General features: G+C 38.4%; 1 long non-coding RNA gene across 5 annotated transcripts in view; it reads right to left on the reverse strand.

The window, feature by feature from the left end:
• Positions 1–13,108, reverse strand: part of LOC143686355 (uncharacterized) — a 175,612-nt gene that overhangs the window by 56,053 nt on the left and 106,451 nt on the right. The window lies entirely within an intron of this gene.

Genomic DNA, 13,108 nt, shown 5'->3' on the forward strand with positions numbered 1-13,108 from the left:
TTGGGAAACTATAGGTTAACAGAAAAAATTGTGCAGAGGATAAAGTTCCCATCCACATACCTCTACCCCTTACTAATACACTCTTCCCTACTACTAACATTTTGCATTAGTGTGGTATCTTTGTTGCAATAGATGAAAAAATATTATAATTATACTAGTAATTACACTCAATCGTTCACTATAGTGTTCAGTATTTTCATTGTACAAAACCATGTTTTCTAAATTTTTATTTATTTTTATTTTGGTAACACATACGCAACCTAAAATTTCTGCTTTTAACAATATCCAAAATTATAATTCAGGAGTGTTAATTATATTCACAATATTTTGCCCCATCAATAACATCCATTACCAAATTTTTTCCATCAGCCCAAACAGAAAATGTATACAAATAAGGCCTTAACTCCCTTTTCCTATAATCATCCAGTCCCTTGGACACCAGCATTACAATTTCTAACTCTAAGAATATGATGATTCTAATTATTTCATATCAGCCAAATCATACAATATTTATTCATTTGTGTCTGGATTATTTCACTCAACCTGATGTTTTCAAGGCTCACCCATGTTGTCACATGCATCAGAACATCATTCCTTTTAAGGATGAATAATGTCCCACTGTATGAACGTACCACATTTTTTTAAATCATTTGTTCACCAGCACTGTCACTTCTCACCTCTGGCAGTTGTGAATGATGCCGCTATGAACATCAGTGTGCAAATATCTGAGTCCCTGAATTTTACTTTCTTATAATGCCTCAAGCATATGAAATGGGTCAGGTTAAATGATGGGAATTTATTTGCTCGTGGTTTCAGGCTGGGGAAAAGTCCAAATCGAGGCATCATCAAGGTGATGCTTTCTTCCCAAAGATTGTGTTATCCTGGGGCTGGCTTCTGGGTCAGTCCACACCGTAAGGCACGTGGTAGCTTTTGGCCTCTCCAACTCAGGGTTCCATTAGTTTCAACTTTGGGCTGCTCCTTTTGTGGCTATTTCTCTTTTGAAATTTCGTTTTCCTAATAAACGGCTCCAGTAATAGGATTACGAATGCATTTTTTTCAGCTCTTATTTATCGGATTCTTGCCCTGCATCTATGGAATGATTTTTGAGATTGACCTATTAGTGCAATAGTTTGTTCCAGGAAAAAGCTTTCTCTTCCCTCTTCCTCCTCAGGGAATGTTGATCTGTTCTGTTTGATTTGCCTCTGTACATTTTCAACACTTCTTTTGCTATCACTAGCTTCTTTTACCTGGAGGATTGATTCTGGCGTAAGGCTCCCGCTGGAGAGGACCTACCCCCAGTCAGTTCTTCCCAGACAAGGTAGGTCCAAGATTCACAAAGGGAGTGTAGATCAGTACAAAGGCTTCCTGAGAAGACCCGGCAGATGCCAGTCTTTCTGTGAAATCTCCTGGTTTTATGCTTTTCTCGTTTTGCCCAGAAGATGGCGCTCCTCAGCATGCTGTTCCCCCAAGCCTAAAGTAGTACATTCTCAGGGGACATCACCTCCGTTGTGGGCAGACAGAGGCTGAAGGAAAGCAATTTGAAAGAGATGCTGTTTTCCCAGCCCCTGGAGTCTGATTCTCTAAATAACAGCTACTGCCTGTGCTGGGCTCTGCCCCCGCCCCCTTGTTGGGAAAGAGCCACTCTTCAGTGAACTGTCTCTGCTGCCTGAGGGGTTACTGTGTCTCTCAGTCAACCCTGCTTCTGTCCCTGCCTGGGGAAGACTGAAATGGAGATTGCCAACTGCTTTCTTTAATGGGCTGCTAAAAAAAAAAAAAAAAAAAAAAAAAGTTGCTGTTCTCAGAGCTGAAGTCCAGCAGCCTGGATTTGCTAATCAAGAACTGGGGTTGGTGCATGGCCCTATCTCCCCCTTTTCTTGTGGTAGGGCCAACCTTCAGCAAACTGCGCTGGGCCCCCGCTAGAAGCCACTGTGACTTTCCATCTGCCTGCTTCCTCCCCTGCTGGGGGTGGGCTGAAACAGAACCCACAGGGTTTGTTTGTTTGTTTGTTTGTTTGTTTTGGGGGGTGCCTTGTAAATTTATCTGGGATCACAGTTGGTATCTAGCAGTTTGAATTCATTAACCAAAAGTCATATCCTAACAGGGCTTCTATTTCCTGCTAGGGAGTGACTCCTGGGTCAGCCACAGCATGGAAAGATTACCTACAGCTCTTCACTGCACTTGATCGGTCTCTTTCCACTCAGTCCTGTTGGTTTACAATCTGGTCTCCAGAGAACACCCAAACCTTTGTTTCAGTAGATCCTGGCTATTTACCAGCTCCCCTGGAGGAGAGACTAAATTCTAGAACTCCTTTGCCACCATCTTCTTCCTTCCTCTAGTTTCTCCTACCATTTTTCAAACTACAGTTTTTTTTTTTTTTTTTTTCAATTTGGCATTCGCACAGTTACCACAATCCTTTAACTCTTTTCTGGAGTTTTGAGGAAGATGGCTCTGCAAGTTTTGTGGTGGATGCTCAGATTCTCAGGGGAATGGCACCCTGGAGTGTCTTATGTTGCCTTCTTACTAGATTGGAAGTTGCCAGCACTTCCTTTTGATTAATTTTTAGAGGTCCACCTCTCTGCTAATACTAACAACCTGTTCTTCCATGTTATCTATTTCATCCGTTAGTACTATGAGCGTATTAATCACAGTGAGGCCTTGTAGATAACATGCAGCTGGATTTTATTTTTCTGTGTCATTTTTTTTTTATTACAGCCTCTAGAAATGCTATTGTTCCAACCCAGCTCTCGAAGAGCTCGGGCCATTGCAGACTTAAGACCAAAGAACATACTAGGCAGAGAGTTAGACATGAATTTTATTGGGACTTACAAACAGGAGAACGTTCTTCCCAATGGGGGCCGGGTGGGAAATAGAAGTTAATGCGCTGCAAAAGGGGTGGGGAGTGCAAGGGCCTATAAAGGTTTAGGGTGAGGGTGTGAGAGCAGAGTTTCAGCAGGGTCTCCTGACATGGGGTTGGAGGTTTATTATCAGCAGTGATAAAGGGAGGGGACTTTTGTTTTTAATATTTTTTATGGAGAAATATTCACACACATACAATCCAACCATATTATACAATCAGTGGCTCACAAAATCATTACATAGTTGTGTATTCATCACCATGATCATTTTTAGAACATTTGCATCACTCTAAAAAAGAAATAAAAAGAAAAAAACTCATGCCCATACCCCTTACCCCTCCCTCTATACTGACTACTAGTATTTCAATCTACCCATATTTTAACTCTTTATCCCCTCTATTATTTGTTTAATTTATCCTTATTTTTTTAATTCATCTGTCCTGGATAAAAGGAGCATCAGACATAAGGTTTTCACAATCACACAGTCACATTGTAAAAGCTATATTGCTATACAGTCTTCCTCAAGAATCAGGGCTACTGGATCTACAGTTCAAGCATCACAGTACTTCCCTGTAGCCACTCCAATATACAGAAACCAAAAAGGATATATATGTAATGTGCAAGAAGAACTTCCAGGCTAATCTCCTAACTCTGCTTGAAATCTCTCAGTCACTGAGACTATTTTGTCCCATTTCTCTCTTCTCCCTTTCAGTCAAGAAGGTTTTCTCATTCCAATGGTGCTGGTTCCTGGCTCATTCTGGGAGTCCTATCCAATATTGCCAGGGGGATTTACACTCCTGGGAATCGTGTCCCATGTAGGGGTAGGGCAGTGAGTTCATCTGCCAGGTTGGCTTAGAGAGAGAGACCACATCTGAGCAAAAAAAAGGCTCTCTGGGGTTGCTCTTGAGTATAATTGTCAATAGGCTTGGCCTCCTCTTTGCAGGAATAAGCTTCATAGGGGTGAGCCCCAAGATTGAGGGTTCAGCCTATTGAATGGGTTGTCAGTACTGCTTGCAGGAATATCAAGAATTCCCCAGATGGGGAAGTTTAATATTTTCTCGCTTCTCCCCAGCCCCCTAGGGGGACTTTGCAAGTACTTTTTTATTCTCTTCCCAAATTACTCTGGGATTTATCAGGGCATCACACTAACCTGTACAAACCAACAAGGTCTCACACCCTATTCAAGATTCCATGTAATTGTAGTGTTCAAGTAATACAACTTAAATTAGATAATGTGCTATTGCAAACATAAATTTTGCACCAAGTAAACACCTATCCCTTTGGTCTCACACAGAAGTTGATATTTGAAAATATGGACCATATCATCCTTTACTCAGTATTCTGATTTACCATAGGCCTATCCAGATCAGTTTCATTCATATCTCTAGATGAAGTCTGACCCCTTTTTCTGTTTTTTTAACAGTTGCTTAATGGGGTAATGCTGACTTTCATAGCTTCCGTGCTCTAACTCTGAGTCTCAGGTATCACATAAATACCTGCAATTTCAAAGAATGACCAAATATATGCAAATAGCTCAGTATTTCAGAATTTAGGAATAACAGTTACAACTCCTAAATATATGTGACTTCTGTAAAAGCTTACAATATAGGAACCTTGGCAATAGGCCCCAACCTGATAACCCATGCTCTCAACTTCAATTTTCTAAATTTCTATATTATAGGTAGTCCATATGAGTGAGGTATGATAATATCTGTCTTTTTATTTGTGACATTTTATTCAACATATTATTCTTAAGGTTCATTCACCTGGTTGCTTGCCTCATATCATCATTCCTTCCTGTAGCTGCTGAGTCATCTGTTATATGTAAGCACCACAATAAGGAAGGGAAGTTTTTGTGCTTTGTTTACAATACTATCTGTTCATTCTCCCCCACCCCCATCTCTCCGAGGAGATGTGATGACCTTTAACTTCTTTCCTGGTCATTGTAGGTGGCTACATGCAGTAAAACATATTCTCAATATGGAAGGGGCCTGGACCCTGGATCTCCACAGCTATACAGCAAGGAATAATTGAGAAATATTCAGTTTTCAGATACTTGCAATGCTTGTAAAGTGGTAATGTCATTTGAAATTTGACTAAGGTTAGTTGTAAATGTATTTTGCAAATTCTAGGGCAAGCACTATTATTTTTTAAGAAGTATAATTGATATGCTGAGAGATAAAATAAAATTGAGTCATATAAGGGAATACTGAGCTGGAAGGCAAGAAAAGAAATGAAGAAAAGGGCAATGAATAGAAAATTATTGCAAATATGGTAAATGTCCAAATATGCCAATAATTACATTAAATGTGAATGATCTAAAAACACCAATTAAAAGACAAAGACTGTACTAGTGGATAAATAAAGGTCCCATCTGTATTTTGTCTGCAAGAAACACACTTTGGAAATCAGCTAATTGTTGGAAAAGAGCAACAAAATTGTTAAACTTCCACTCACATTAATCAAGAAAAAGAGAGAGAAAAATATTAATATAAGAAATAAATACTAAAATACTAATATAAGAAAAAAAGTGGGGTTATTACCCCAATCTCATGGACATTAAAAGGGTAATAAAATAATATTGTGAGCAACTCTATGCCCATACATTTGATAACTTTGATGAAATGGACAACTTTGATGAAATGGACCAATACCATGAAAGACATTGTTTTTCACTTTGCTAAGGCTATCCGAATGCAATACAGCAGAAATGGAATGGCTTTTATAAAGGGGATTTATTTATTTACAAATTTACTAACTTGGGAAGGCAAAAGGCAACCGCTGAGGAGCTTCTGGATTCAAATGGCTTTCCTGGGGCAGTTCCTTTATGCTTCTCCAAACTTCTGGATCTGAGCCAGCTCTGAGCTCTGAGCTGAGATGTGCTGGGCTGCTGAGCTCCTTAGAGCTGTGCTAAGCTGTTTCTCTTCTGACTTTTTCTAAGCTCACTCATTGCTGAAGGCACTCCCCTTAGCTGACCACAGATGTAATCAGCCGTAGATAAAATTCACATGCTGAATTAGGCATTAAATGCACATATACCAAATACCACCCCCAGAATAATAAAATTAAAAAGACTGACTATTCCAACTATGGTAAGAATGTGGAGCAACTCAAACTATCATACACTGATGATGGGTGTGAAAAAATAATACAGGCACTCTGGAAAACTGTCTGGCATCATGTGATAGACTGATTATTTATTGACCAAGTAATTTACTCTTGAGTATACAGCCAACTGTATTAGTTACAAAAGAAGTATGCAAAAATGTTTATAGTATCATTAGTTGTAATAGTCTCAAACTGGAAACAACCCAAATATACATTTACAGTAAAATGGAATGCTATGTAGCAATTATAATACATTCAAGCTATCACTGTATATAATCAATAACCTGGATAATCTCACAAAAAATAATTTTGAGTGAAAAAAGGAGAACACAGATAATATAAATCATATGATTCCACCAATAGAGTTAAAAAAAGAGACACATGGAGAGATTTGTTAAATGGTGTTAGAAAACAGGATCATGTTTCCCTTTAGAGAAAAGGGAAAGGGGGTACCATCCATGGTGCTGCAGGGGTGCTGCCAAGATTCATTTCTAAGCCAGGGTCATGGTCACATGTATAGGCTCATGTTGTGATAATTCATCGAGATCTACCCTTATGCATGTGCTCTTTCTCTATGTAAATTATGCTTCTATAGACATGTTTATTTTTGTGAATGCCAGGTAAACAGGAAAAAAAATGAAACACTGATCATAATTTCTGAGATTAGAGGTTAAACTACTGATTAATCACTCATGAAATGCAAATTGAGAACTGGAAAACACAGAAGATAACCCAGCACATACAAACAGAAAATGTATGAGGTTAGTAAAAAACTAAGACTGTAAAGAGAGATCTATTTTACCTCTACAGAATAGCAAAGGGAGAACATAGAGCATGAAGAGAAATACACTCAACAATGATAGCTGAGAATTTTCTACAATGGACAACCTACGATCCCCAGAGTCAGACAGCACAACAAATCTCAAGCATGACAAATAAATTAAATCTCTGTCCCTAGATACCACAGTCAAAGTGCAGTACACCAAAACCAGAATATCTTTAAAATATTCAAAGAAGAAAAATTAATTACCCATAGCATAGGGACATTTGGTTGACTGAAACAATAACAGCCAGAAAAGAGTTGGACAAATCTCTTCAAAAGCAGATAGAAAATAGAATTGTATATCAAATGAAAAATATCTTTCAAGAATGAGCATAAGGAAACACACAACTGCACAATGGAGGGGAAAGGCTGATAGGACCCTAATCTGCAATCAATCTTAGCATCAGTACTGGTAGGGCTATTAGATATTATGTATCATCCGAAATGAAGAATGAAAAGTATACAATATCAACCATGATGTATTCTGACTTGAATTTATCAAGCCTTATATATCAATGTATAGGAAGTACAGGAGAGTAAGACACCAAATGATACCCCAGGAGGTAATCAGAAAAATCCAGAAAATGGAATATACCTCAGGAGAACTAGTACAGTCTCTTCAACAAGCCAGTGTTATTGAAAATGTAACTGTTCCCAATGAAAACATGTTTAAAGTACACAACTAGATGCATTTATGATCCTGGATTTGTTCTGGTTTTGACACATCAGCCACAAAGGGCATATTTAGAACAATTTAGGTTTTTGAATATACAATGGTTTTTATCAATATCAAAGAATCATTGTTATTTTTGCTCATTGTAAAACTATGTGGCCATGGGGAGGGCCACGGTAGCTCAGTGGCAGAGTTCTCACCTGCCATGCCAGAGTTCTGGGTTCAGTTCCTGGTGCCTGCCCATGTAAAACAAAACAAAACAAAACAAAGCCTATGTGGCTATGTAGAAAAAATATAGTCATTCTTTAAAAGATATATATAGAAATTTAAGATAACAGATTTTTTTTTGGTAGGGGGGAGTGCATGGTCCAGGAATCAAACCTGGGTCTCCCGCATGGAAGGCAGACATTCTAACAACTGAACTACCCATGCACCCGATAATAGATTTTTTAAAAGTTTGAAATAAATACATTTATTTTCAGAGAAATGATAAGAGAGTTTAGCACAAGTAGTTTTTACAGGAATATCTAAATAATGCATTTTAGTATGATAAGAGGATTCTATTTCTCTTTTCCTGGTGTGGTGAGAGAGGATTTTTCTCTAAGCACACCTGACTACTGTCCCACTCCCTACTCCTCCTCCTGGAGGTGAAATGGTTAATCTGGAGGTTAGGTGACAGCAGTGATTTGCATTTCTCGAATGAGAGAAGCTGACATAAGGTGAGCAGGGGGTAAAAATATTTGAGAATTTTATTTATTTTCCTTTTTCTACCTAAGCCAATGGAAGTGCAAAAATCCAGTAATAGTGTCTGTTCTTCCCATGTAAATATTAGGGGGGCTGTTGACAGATCTTTACTAAGGGTAGGAAATTAGCAAACCCACTTTGGTTCTCGTACTAATCTATGTTATCCAACCAAATTGATCGTTTGTTTTTCCATGGATGGACACTTCTATTTCATTTCTTAATTAGTTTATTTCTGAATAAGAGAAGAGCAATAATTTTGCTCCCTGCATTTCTTAAAATCATAAGCATCCAATTCACTTGGCAGAAAAATACGAGAAATAAGCATTAAAATTTGGGGAACAAAATCCTTTGCAGTGACACTCACTTTGGTGCCTAGCTGAGCTGAGTCACTGTTCTTACACAAGTGAGTGTCCATCTCTAGAGAACAGGAGTGTCAAGCTAGTTCCTTAAGCAAACTGCTGGCCTTCTGCAAAAGACAGTGCCTGAGAAAGGTGTACCATATCTCAGCTGGTGACACAGACATTTTCTGTATCCTGAGAGAAGCAGCCTGAAAAAAAATGCAATTAGCAGATTAAGGAAAGATGTACCAAAATAAGCGGTATTAAAGGGAAGTGAGGCAAGATAATGATAAACTGAATCCATCTGAAATAGATGATAGCCTGATGGAAGATATTTCTTTACTAAGATTATCCAGTTAAGGGCGGGCCGCGGTGGCTCAGCGGGCAAAGTGCTTGCCTGCTATGCCGGAGGACCTCGGTTCGATTCCCGGCCCCAGCCCATGTAGCAAAAACGGAGAAACGGAATACAATAAAAGCAAGAAAATGTTTAGAAATGTTTCCCTTTCTTCCTTCCTTCCTTCCTTCTATCCTTCCTTCCTTCTCTCTGTCTTTCCTTAAAAAAAAAAAAAAAAAAAAGATTATCCAGTTAAGCAAGGAAAGGTGGGTATAATTTGATAGAACTATGGGAGTTTTGGGTAGACTCACACCTTCCCGATGCTATATCTCATGCTGCAGAAGACTCTCCCAGACAAAATATATAGAAATATGTTCAAAAAACCAATGTCTGGTCCAGAAGGCAAGAAAAAGTTAGAGACATTTAACAGCGCTAACCTTTATGTGGAAAAAAAGAAGGATTGATTTAGGAAGTGAGTTAATTTGTTAGAAGTGCAACTGCACTGTCATGAAATGAGTATCAGGTAAGCAGAAGTACAGGACACACCAGAGGCACAGCTCACCTCAGCAGAAAAAAGATGCACCCAGAGCCCTGCTGCCCAGGGGATAGCAGAGCACATGGGCAAAGGGATCAATGCTCAGCAGGCACCTTGGGGTCCAGGCTTCAGATACATCACAGTAGTTTACACAAGGGTGACTGCTTGGCTGAAAGAAAAAGGGAATAAGGGAGAGATCTTTCTCAGGAGGCATATTTCACAGGCACAGGTCATTTTATGGTGAAGGGCAATACGAACAGCTCAGGAATGAAAGTGTCTGCTTGCAAGAGATAATGAAAGCTTTGCCACTAGGCAGAAGCCCACCCAAATGCAACTGAAGATACTAGAAATATGGGACACAAAGCGGAAGTGGAAAAGAAGAGGCTTGAAAGTACTAGAGGGGAAATAAGTAATTTCAGGAGACCAGGTGAGACACGACTGCTGTTTCCTGAAGGGAAATGAACTAACCAAATCTTAAATGCCATTTTCTCTGACGCGACAAAGATTGTGCCCATGTCTTTGCTCCCTACATATGGTACACTTAGATTGCCCAAAGTCACCTTTTTCTGAGATATTTCTACAACTCAATTTTAATTTTATAAATTGTAAAGTCTGAACCACCAAACCTTACTGGCATAGCAATGGTCAAAAGTTCAGTTTTTGTGCAGTAGAGATCTTTCCAAAACCTTCGGGAATTTAATGGCTTAACCTCTTCTCCAATATTCTTGAGCTTCATCCTAGCTCAGCTTGTCACTATCAGGGTGATTACTAAGACACAGAATTACTAATAACTGCCACTATTTTATGTTGCCAATTTCTTGAATCCCCTTCTTTGGCCACCACATTCTCTCTCCCTATTTACCAAGCTTAATTTCAATGTTAGATTCTCATAACATTCTTTGAATATATCCTCTCACTTCTTTGCATATATCCTCAATCCCTTTGCCTTTTGGTGCTTAATGGTACTCCCTTGGCAAAACCAGAAACCTGGTTTAATCTAAATATCTTTTTAATTTGCTACTGAATCAGGAGCTCAACCCAGCAGGAGAAAAAATCAGTCATCCTGACTGATCTACAATTAAATTCCTTTGGAACATAAAGTGGATGATATTTATAATTATACTGGGACTGCAAGTGCAAACAAGAACTGTCCTCAGAAAACTAAGCCACATGGTCACTCAACTACAAACCAACCAACCAACAAAAAATAATGATATACACAAAATCTATAATCTTGGTAATCTCTTGAAGGTGATAGGCATTTTTGGAGTATCACACCAGGGTATGAAAAGCACAAACAATAAAGATAAATATCAATACATTTAAGATACATCTACATCAAAGACACCATTAAGATAGTTACAATGCAAGTTATGGAGTGGCAGTGTATGTTCACAACATTTTGAACCAATACATTTCTGCTACCTAGAATTTATTAAGAACTCCCATAGATTAAAAAAAAGAGATATTCCAATATGAACACGAGGAAGAAAATTGACCAAGTAATTCAAAACAAAGCAAAACATACTAATGGAAAGTAAATAGATAAAACTGTATTTAACTTCATTAGTTAAAAAAAAAAAGGAATATTCTAATTAACCCTACAATGAAATACTGCTCTCATCCACTGGAAAGGCTTTTAAAAAAATAAAAACTAGGCAATACCATACCTAGTGAAGATATGGAGTATGGGAACTCTCACACTCTTAAGGTGGGCGTGTAACTGGCACAAACTCATTAAAACAGTTTGCCATTATCTACTAAATTAAGAAATCTTCAATTTAGTCAATATACGCATCTTATACTCCACCAATTCTACACACATGTATAGCAAGAGAGATGGACAAAACATTTTTTTTTTTTTTTTTTTTTTTTTTTTTTTTAAAGGAAAGACAGAGAGAAGGAAGGAAGGATAGAAGGAAGGAAGGAAGGAAGAAAGGGAAACATTTCCAAACATTTTCTTGCTTTATTGTATTTTGTTTTTCCGTTTTTGTTACATGGGCTGGGGCCGGGAATCGAACCGAGGTCCTCCGGCATAGCAGGCAAGCACTTTGCCCGCTGAGCCACTGCGGCCCACCTGGACAAAACATTTTTTGGCTCATTAATTGTAAAAACTCCAAACCAAATGATCAACAGTAAAATGGTTGAGTAAATTATACTACTTTTGAAAATGTATGAAATACAACAACCTACAAGAACATGGATTGATATCACAGTCAAAGGAATGAACAGAAGTCAGAAATAGAAGAAAAAATTATCTATGATTCCATTTTGTTAATAGCATAAATAAACCACAGAGTTAAGTGATAAAAAGGTTAGGAAAAGCAAGGAGATAATTATCAAAAAATTTTGGATTGTGGGAAAGGAGGAAGTAGGATATGACGACAAAAGTGTTTCCTGGCAGGTTTGGGCTGCTGGCAATATCTTAAGTCAAAGTGGGAAGTAATTATAAGTAATTATAAAGCAATTCTCTACAATTTTTAGTAATCCAATAAGTCATGCAGTTATGGTTCATACACATGGTCCTATGCTATGTATCACATATCTTTTCAACTTTTTTTATTGTATAGTATAACATGTATACAAAGCAAAGAAATAAAAAAAAAAAAGCAATAGTTTTCAATGCACTCTTCAACAAGTAGTTACAGGACAGATCCCAGAGTTTCATAGGCTACCATATGATCCTCTCAGAACTTCCCTTCTAGCTGCTCCAAAATATAGGAGGCTAGAAGGCTTAAATATTTTTTATCATCACAATTGACTTTTTTCTTTTTATTTTTGTGAAAAGTAACATACATACAAAAAAAAGCAATCAATTTTGATGCACAGTACCACAATTAGTTGTAGAACATATGTCAGACCTTGACATGGTTACAATTCCACAATTTTAGGATTTTACTTGTAGCTGCTCTAAGATATTAGAGACTAAAAGAGATATAAATTTAATGATTCTGCATTCATATTCATTTGTTAAATCCTATCTTCACTGTATAACTCCACAGACCACCTTTGGTCTTTCCATCCCCCTCTTTAGGGGTGTTTGAGCTATGGCCATTCTTACTTTTTCATATTGGAAGGGGCTGTCACTAATATGGGGTAGGGAGATGGAACTATCTGATGTTCTGGAGTGTCTGGGCTAGGTTTCAGGACTTACCTGGACCAGGAACCTCTCTGGAGGTTGTAGGTTTCTAGAAGATTATGGAACCTAACCTCTAGTGCATGGAACTCTTGTGGAATCTTATATATTGCCCTAGGTGTTCTTTAGGATTGGCTGGAATGGTCTGGGTTGGGGGTTGGCAGGTTGAGAGATAATAAGGTCTACCTGAAGCTTGCGTAAGAGCAACCTCCAGAATAGCCTCTCGACTCTATTTAAACTCTTTCTGCCACTGATACTTTATTAATTATACTTGTTTTCCCCCATTTGGTCAGGATGGAATTGTTGATCCCATGGTGTGAGGGCTGGATTCAACCCTGGGAGTCATCTCCCACGTCGTCAGGGAGACTTTCACCTCTGGATGTCATGTCACACGTAGGGGCGAGGGCAATGATTTCACTTGCAGAGTTGGGCTTACAGAGACTGAGCCAACATCTGAGCAACAAAAGAGGTCCTCCAGAAGTAACTCTTAGGCATACCTATAGCTAGGTTAAGCTTCTCCACTACCTACATCAGTTTCATGAGAGTAAGCCTCAGGATCGAG

This window comes from Tamandua tetradactyla, chromosome 6 (genome assembly GCF_023851605.1).
Source record: "Tamandua tetradactyla isolate mTamTet1 chromosome 6, mTamTet1.pri, whole genome shotgun sequence".
NCBI classification, from domain to species: Eukaryota; Metazoa; Chordata; class Mammalia; order Pilosa; family Myrmecophagidae; genus Tamandua; species Tamandua tetradactyla.